We start from the raw sequence: 8,395 nt of genomic DNA, 5'->3' as shown, positions 1-8,395 counted from the left end.
CGAAACACATGAGCTTAGTATGGTGAGGACCACGCCAATCCACGATGAATGATGACGACAGACTCTTTATAGAAACAACTGTTAGGCCAATTTGAAAGAAACGTTTGTTATATGATGGTGTATCCCGAGTGTGTTCGACAATGTATTATGTGAAGACTTTCTAGTGCTTTCAGTTTTCTCCTTGCTAAAACCACTATCACAAATCTTACCGTGATGAGCGAGTACTTACAGTGAAAGTGATTTGATAACTAGTGTCTATACTTTATATTATGATCCTCCTCGGTACCTCTATGATCGCCAGACATATACAAGTTATGTATAATTAATATGAATAAGACGTTCGACTGAGTGACTCTGCTCTAAATCCACAACCAAACAAGGAACAGGAAATAAGGCGGAATCACTAACTCTAAGCCTGCAAAATCTTAGCTATGCACAACCCTGATGTACATACTAAGCCATCATAGCTCACTTGTACGAATCTTTAGTTCTCTTATGAATGTTGTGACTTGTTCAGATAAGTTAATAGTTTATAAGTACTTTTAAATTTTCCCCAAGTTTTAATATTAATATTATTATAAACTTAAATTTTTGAAGTAATTTTTATTTAGGAGACGTACCGTTGTTCGTTGGTGGTTCCGGGGCAGTTTCTCCTGCGGTGATCATCAGAATTCGTCCATCCACGCCCGAGTTCTTTGTTATCGGGCAGTCCCTCTTGTAGTGTCTTATCTCACCACAGCCATAGCACGCCTGATTTACTTCAACTCCGGGGATTTGGGAGATCGGTTGTGCCGGCGCCCTGCAGAAACTGGCAGTATGCCCTTCCTGCGGCAATTCATGCACTGCATCTCCCGGCAAGCTACGGTATGGTGGTAGTTACACCCACTACAATTGGGGAGAGTTCCAACATATCGACTGACAGGCACTGGAGTGGCAGGTGTTGTAGCGGCTTGTACAGTAACCGTTTGTTGTTCCTCCGGGGGTTCCTGTGTTGTTCGCTCCTTCCTTTTTTTTCCCTGAATTTCGTTTATTGTCCCCTCCCTTTGATGGCTCGGGAACATGGACCACCATGCCATGGCAGAATCCATGGTCAATGAGTCTCTGGGCTAGGCGTTTGTGTTAGGTTTTATACAAACAATCCTATGTGTGCATGCAACCCTAATTGGATCTATGTTTTCAATATAAGACATACAACTATATGAACACAAAATAAACCCTGGCATGCTTCTATAGTTTTCAAAAATCATATAGAAGTGTAGTAGACATACCTTTGTTGTTATATTGCAATAACAACTAGTTTCCTTGATCTCTTGAACTCTTGAAAGCAAGCACCACAATTGTAGTGCCTCTAATGGCTTACAAACACCTTGAAGCAAGAAGGCAATTAAGAGAGAGAAGGAGGATACTAATTTTCGGCCCTAGGGTTTCTCTTGGAATCAAGTGTCCGAAAATTGAAGCATAGGGCATCTATTTATATTGTAGGGTGCTAGGGTTTCAGTCTAAACCCTAATGGATAGCTTAGCCACCAAGCAGCCCAAGGAACCTTCTGGAATGAGGCCCTTGGACGAAAATATGATGATCCCTCATCATAATTTCGTTCCTCCTTATCCCATTAGGTTTCCCAGCCCAAAACTCAACTATCACACATTTGACAGTTTATACCCCTTTATTTAATTATTCTCTTTTAGTCACCAAATTAATTCCTAATTAATTTATGACTAATACTAATTAAATAAATATGATTTCTCCTTTAATATATCATTCTTATAATATATTAATAAACCATATTATCTTCTCTCTCATATCAAATTACCTTGTCAAGTTGCTTTGGTGAAGGCAACCCAAAAGGACCATGCACACTCGGATCAAGTACATACCAAATATAGTTACGGACTTAGACACTAATCCAACAGTCTCCCACTTGGATAAGTCTAGTAACTATATCTCACATATGACTTCCGTATCCGATTAGCAATCGTAGCTTTCAATAGCCGCTGTCAACTCTGACCAATAATCTGTCCTTCAGATAAGGGATCGTATAATCCTCTGTTCTAGATATCATGCTAACAATACTTATTGTCCAACATTTTGTTTCTCGATCTCTGATTTGTTCGACATAGAACTCAGTTGAACACATCAACTTCATCCTGACCGGGCCCGGCACATAAGTCAAACCAAATCATCAAGTGGCCAAGATATCGCTTTTATTCTTATAGAACAAAAGGAACAGAAAACGTCGACTTATATGCTTTTATCATTTACTAGCTAAGCCACACACAATAATGCGTTTTATAACATCAAGTTACTGATGCGTTTTCGCATTATCAATGTATAATCAACTAGCAAACAATAACCATATCTCTAGGTTTAAAGATTATATGATATTATCATCTTGCGATCACTTGTGATAACATTCATGAAGCGATGCCAGCAAGTGCGGGTCTATTCCAATGCTCAATACAAATTTCATAAGCACTCATAAACTTTGCAGCAAACCTTTGCTATGTCTAAAACTTTTCAGACAATCTACAAACAAATTTATGACAATCTTCCTTCATATCTACTTCCAACATATGAGCGATTGTGGACTGTTCGAATAATCTTATTATTCAGGAAGTCAAAACATGCAAAATTGAAACAATAGATAAATAATCAACACAAGATAGAAACTTTCTTATAAATAACACACCTTTATTTAATCATCAAATGTTGAATATAAGATCATCCATTACAAGTTTCCTACCTATCTAATCTAAACTAATATCGTCCTTTAGCCCTACGCTCCTAGCGTGCTGCAAATGCTTAACCCTACTCAGTCCCTTCGTAAGGGGATCTGCTGGGTTATCTTCCGACGATACCCTCTTCACAAGAGGAGTCCCTCTTCTACCCGATGTCTAATAAAATGGTATTTCCTGTCGATATGTCGAGATCTGCCATGATCCCTTGGTTCCTTGGTTAAGGCAACCGCTCCTTCATTATCACAGAAAATTTCCATGGGCTCCTTTATGGATGACATAACTCCAAGGTCTCCAATGAAGTTCTTCAACCATATAGCCTCCTTTGACGCCTCACTCGCCGCAATGTACTCTGATTCGCACGTTGAATCAGCTACGGTTTCTTGCTTGGAACTTTTCCAAGTCACTGCTCCTCCATTCAGGGTAAAGACCCAGCCCGACTGTGATCGGTAATTATCCCGATCTGTCTGGAAACTAACGTCACTGTACCCTCGCACCCTTAAGTCATCACTCCCACCGAGGACTAGAAACCATTCCTTGGTCCTTCGTAGGTACTTAAGAATATTCTTGACAGCAATCCAATGTGCCCTACCAGGGTTCCCTTGATATCTGCTGACCATGCTCAAAGCGAAAGCCACATCAGGGCGAGTACAAGTCATAGCGTACATAATCGAGCCAACTGCGGAAGCGTAAGGTACTCGGCTCATATCAGCTATCTCTGCCTCTGTACTCGGGCTCTGAGTCTTACTCAGTTTGGTATTGCATTGGATTGGTAACTCCCCTTTCTTGGAATTTTCCATACTAAAACGTTTTAGTACCTTTTCCAAGTATGTATCCTGACTGAGTCCTATCAGTCTCTTGCTTCTGTCTCTCACTATCCTTATTCCCATAATATATGCAGCCTCTCCGAGGTCCTTCATAGCGAAACACTTCCCAAGCCAGGACTTGACCTCCTGCAATGTTGGGATGTCGTTTCCTATGAGTAGTATGTCATCGACATACAATACGAGGAAGCTCACTATACTCCCACTGGCCTTGACATATACACATGACTCATCTTCATTTCGCAGAAAACCAAACTCTTTGACCTTCTCGTCAAAACATAGATTCCATCTGCGAGATGCTTGCTTTAATCCATAAATGGATTTCTCAAGCTTGCACACTCTATTTGGATGCTTCACATTGACAAAACCCTCAGACTGATTCATGTAAACATCCTCAGCCAGCTTCCCATTTAGGAAAGCGGTTTTTACATCCATCTGCCAGATTTCATAATCATGAAACGCAGCTATTGCAAGCATTACCCTAATAGACTTTATTTTCGCAACTGGTGAGAAGGTCTCATCATAGTCAACTCCAGGAGTTTGAGTAAAGCCCTTCGCGACCAATCGCGTTTTATAAGTGTGCACTTTCCCATCCATGTCTGTCTTCTTCTTGAAGATCCACTTGCACCCGACTGTCTTACGACCTGGTACATTATCAACCAAATTCCAAACTTGGTTGTCATACATGGACTGAATCTCGCTGTCCATTTCCTCTTTCCATTTAGCAGACTCTGGGCCTGCCATGGCTTCCTTGTAGCTGTTAGGTTCGTCCAGATTTACTAGTGTACTATCACTAATAAACGTATCCCCGTCAGTAGTAATATGGAAACCATAAAACTGGGGTGGAACAATAACTCTACTTGAACGTCTAAGAGGTAAGGACTGGTCAATTGGTTCAACAGGAGTTTCCTCCTCATCTTGAACGCCAGTGTCAGAGGTTCCTTCTTCTCCTGACTCTTGAAGCTCTTCAAGGTCAATCTGACTCCCACTGTCTCCTTGGCTTATGAGTTCTCTTTCTCTGAAAACCCCTCTCCTAGCAACAAAGACAACATTGTCATTTGGTCTATAGAAGAGATAACCAAAAGACTTCTGTGGATAGCCAATGAAGTAACACTTCTCACTACGAGGTTCTAGCTTGTCGTGAGTCTCTCGTCTTACGAAAGCTTCACAACCCCAAACCTTGATATGTGCTAACGAGGGAGCTTTTCCTGTCCACATCTCGTGAGGTGTTTTGGTAACCTTCTTGGTGGGAACTAAGTTAAGGATATGGGCGGCAGTCTCCAAGGCATACCCCCAGAATGAGATTGGTAACGAAGCACGACTCATCATAGAGCAAACCATGTCCAACAAGGTTCGATTACGTCTCTCAGCCACACCATTCAATTACGTCGATAGCCAAATCCTCATCAAACTTAACATTTAGTTTGAGAAGACGATCAACATATCTTTGCATTCTTTGCAAATGAGCAGTTAGGGATTCTCCACTCCCCATCTTAGCGGTGATCATGTTGGTGATGATCTCATAGCGCTCTTGCCTCACGCTCTGGTGGTACCTGTCCAGCAAATCTTGATGCATCTCATATGGATACATGTCCTCATAGGACTTTTGGAGTTCGAGGTTCATGGTGGCCAACATGATGCAATGAACTTTCGTTGCATCACGCTCGTGGGCCTCAAAGGCGGCCATCTCTTCAGGAGTAGCTTCTTCTGGGTTGATCTTTTCTAGCTTCTCGTCTAGGACATATTCTTTGTCCTCGTAACGAGTTATCATGCGAATGTATCTCATCCACTCGTTGAAGTTCGAGCCATCAAATGTCACTTTCTGACATAGGTTCATCAACGAGAATGACCCAGAAGTGTTGTTGTTCGCGTTTGCGTTTGACATCTGAAATAGAAAGGAACAAAGTTTGATTAGAATGAATCCCCAATTGAACACCCAAATGAGAAATTAGGGCTAGGATCCAACAACATTATTTACAACTTAGAAAAGGGATGCCGTAATCTAAAAGTAAATAATTTGAAGGTAAGTGAATGACGATTCACTAATTTTCACCATGAAAAACGAAAGAGGTTAAGTTTTAAATGTATTTGAAAATTCCTAGATTTCTTTTGAGATTCATTGAACATTTCAATGGCATGTTTAAATCTCGATATGAACTTCAAATTTGCGACTGGGATGCCGAGGATCGCAAACAAGTTTGTGAATAACCATGCGAATCAACATGGTGCACTCAATGTTTTCATCACCTAATCAATGTGCTGGTTAGCCACGCACGCTCCATTGATCTATGATAAGACATCGAGCCACCCTTTGTCACCAATGTCAATCCCAAGTTAGTGTGCTGGTTAACCACGCACGGTCCACTAACGTTTGACAGGGGTACAAAGTGTAATTCCATGGAATAGCATCATTTTCACATTTTACCCTAAAGTAACTAAGAGTGGGAATTTGTAAAACAATGTAGTTACTTTAATATTTCCATTATACTTATAATGAGGAATTAAGTGCCCTATCCTATCCGTTCGGCTAACGACCCTCCACCAGTCAAGCAAGCGGTAGATGTGAGTGTACATCCATTAAGCGCCATTTTATAGGCAGCAACCTTATACCCACCTTATAGACTGGCTTCGTGAATGAGGCCTACTAGCGATAAGACTAGCTTATTCTTATACATATATATAATAATTAATCTTATAATATCATAATTGTATAAGGGTGTATTTTAAAACATTTCAAAATACTAGTGTCTTAATTGTATTTAAAATTTTCAAAAATTAAACTTTTTAATTTAAAATTTTAAACATCAAAAAAAAAAATTTGATTTAATAATTATCAAAATTAAACAATTAATTTAAACTATTAAATCATGAAGGATTATCATAAAATTAAACTATTAATTTACCTAATCCTTTTTATCCCCTAGATTTTGAAATTTATGGAAAGGATAATTCAAGATCTTCAATTATCTAGTTTAAACAATTAAATTGATAATCACAAAGATAGCAATATCCAAATCCCTAAAATTTTGGGATCTTGTCTTGGGGGGCAAGGGATTTTCGAAATCCCTAGGGTTTCATAACCCTAATTTCGAAAATATGGAGGCTAGGCAAAAGGGTTTAAGAACCCTATCAAAATCGCCAACTAGGGTTTTGCAACCCTAATTGCGAAAATCACCAAGCCTTAGGGTTTACTTGCCATAAACCCTAATTTGTCAAGTTCATAATATGTATCAAATCCAATTGAAAACAAAAAACTGGCTCTGATACCACTGTTAGGTTTTATACAAACAATCCTATGTGTGCATGCAACCCTAATTGGATCTACGTTTTCACTACAAGACATACAACTATATGAACACAAAATAAACCCTGGCATGCTTCTATAATTTTCAAAAATCATATAGAAGTGTAGTAGACATACCTTTGTTGTTATATTGCAATAACAATTAGTTTCCTTGATCTCTTGAACTCTTGAAAGCAAGCACCACAATTGTAGTGCCTCTAATGGCTTACAAACACCTTGAAGCAAGAAGGCAATTAAGAGAGTTCCAACATATCGACTGACAGGCACTGGAGTGGCAGGTGTTGTAGCGGCGTGTACAGTAACCGTTTGTTGTTCCTCCGGGGGTTCCTGTGTTGTTCGCTCCTTCCTTTTTTTTCCCTGAATTTCGTTTATTGTCCCCTCCCTTTGATGGCTCGGGAACATGGACCACCATGCCATGGCAGAATCCATGGTCAATGAGTCTCTGGGCTAGGCGTTTGTGTTAGGTTTTATACAAACAATCCTATGTGTGCATGCAACCCTAATTGGATCTATGTTTTCAATATAAGACATACAACTATATGAACACAAAATAAACCCTGGCATGCTTCTATAGTTTTCAAAAATCATATAGAAGTGTAGTAGACATACCTTTGTTGTTATATTGCAATAACAACTAGTTTCCTTGATCTCTTGAACTCTTGAAAGCAAGCACCACAATTGTAGTGCCTCTAATGGCTTACAAACACCTTGAAGCAAGAAGGCAATTAAGAGAGAGAAGGAGGATACTAATTTTCGGCCCTAGGGTTTCTCTTGGAATCAAGTGTCCGAAAATTGAAGCATAGGGCATCTATTTATACTGTAGGGTGCTAGGGTTTCAGTCTAAACCCTAATGGATAGCTTAGCCACCAAGCAGCCCAAGGAACCTTCTGGAATGAGGCCCTTGGACGAAAATATGATGATCCCTCATCATAATTTCGTTCCTCCTTATCCCATTAGGTTTCCCAGCCCAAAACTCAACTATCACACATTTGACAGTTTATACCCCTTTATTTAATTATTCTCTTTTAGTCACCAAATTAATTCCTAATTAATTTATGACTAATACTAATTAAATAAATATGATTTCTCCTTTAATATATCATTCTTATAATATATTAATAAACCATATTATCTTCTCTCTCATATTAAATTACCTTGTCAAGTTGTTTTGGTGAAGGCAACCCAAAAGGACCATGCACACTCGGATCAAGTACATACCAAATATAGGTACAGACTTAGACACTAATCCAACAGTTTGGCGCTATCGAAGGTTGTTGGATTAGAAGACAGTACATCCCCCCTGAATCGGGGTAGATAAACCCCAGATGTACTTTTCTATTTTCTTACTCTCCGGGGTAACCATCCCGGGGAACAGTGCTGCCAGGTCGCTAAATCTATCAGTGTAGGTCACTATGTCTGAGCCGACCATGGTATGCTCCCATAGCTCTTGTTCCAGCTTTTGAACTTCGCCCCTTGGGCAGTATTCTTCCAACATCATCTCTTTTAGGTTCTCCCAACCTATCGAGTTAGCC

The sequence above is a fragment of the Lactuca virosa genome, chromosome 6 (genome assembly GCF_052849685.1).
Source record: "Lactuca virosa cultivar CGN04683 chromosome 6, Lactuca_virosa_CGN04683_v6, whole genome shotgun sequence".
In the NCBI taxonomy this organism is placed as follows: Eukaryota; Viridiplantae; Streptophyta; class Magnoliopsida; order Asterales; family Asteraceae; genus Lactuca; species Lactuca virosa.
The sequence above is the reverse complement of the archived record's forward strand: the minus strand, read 5'-3'. Positions refer to the sequence as shown.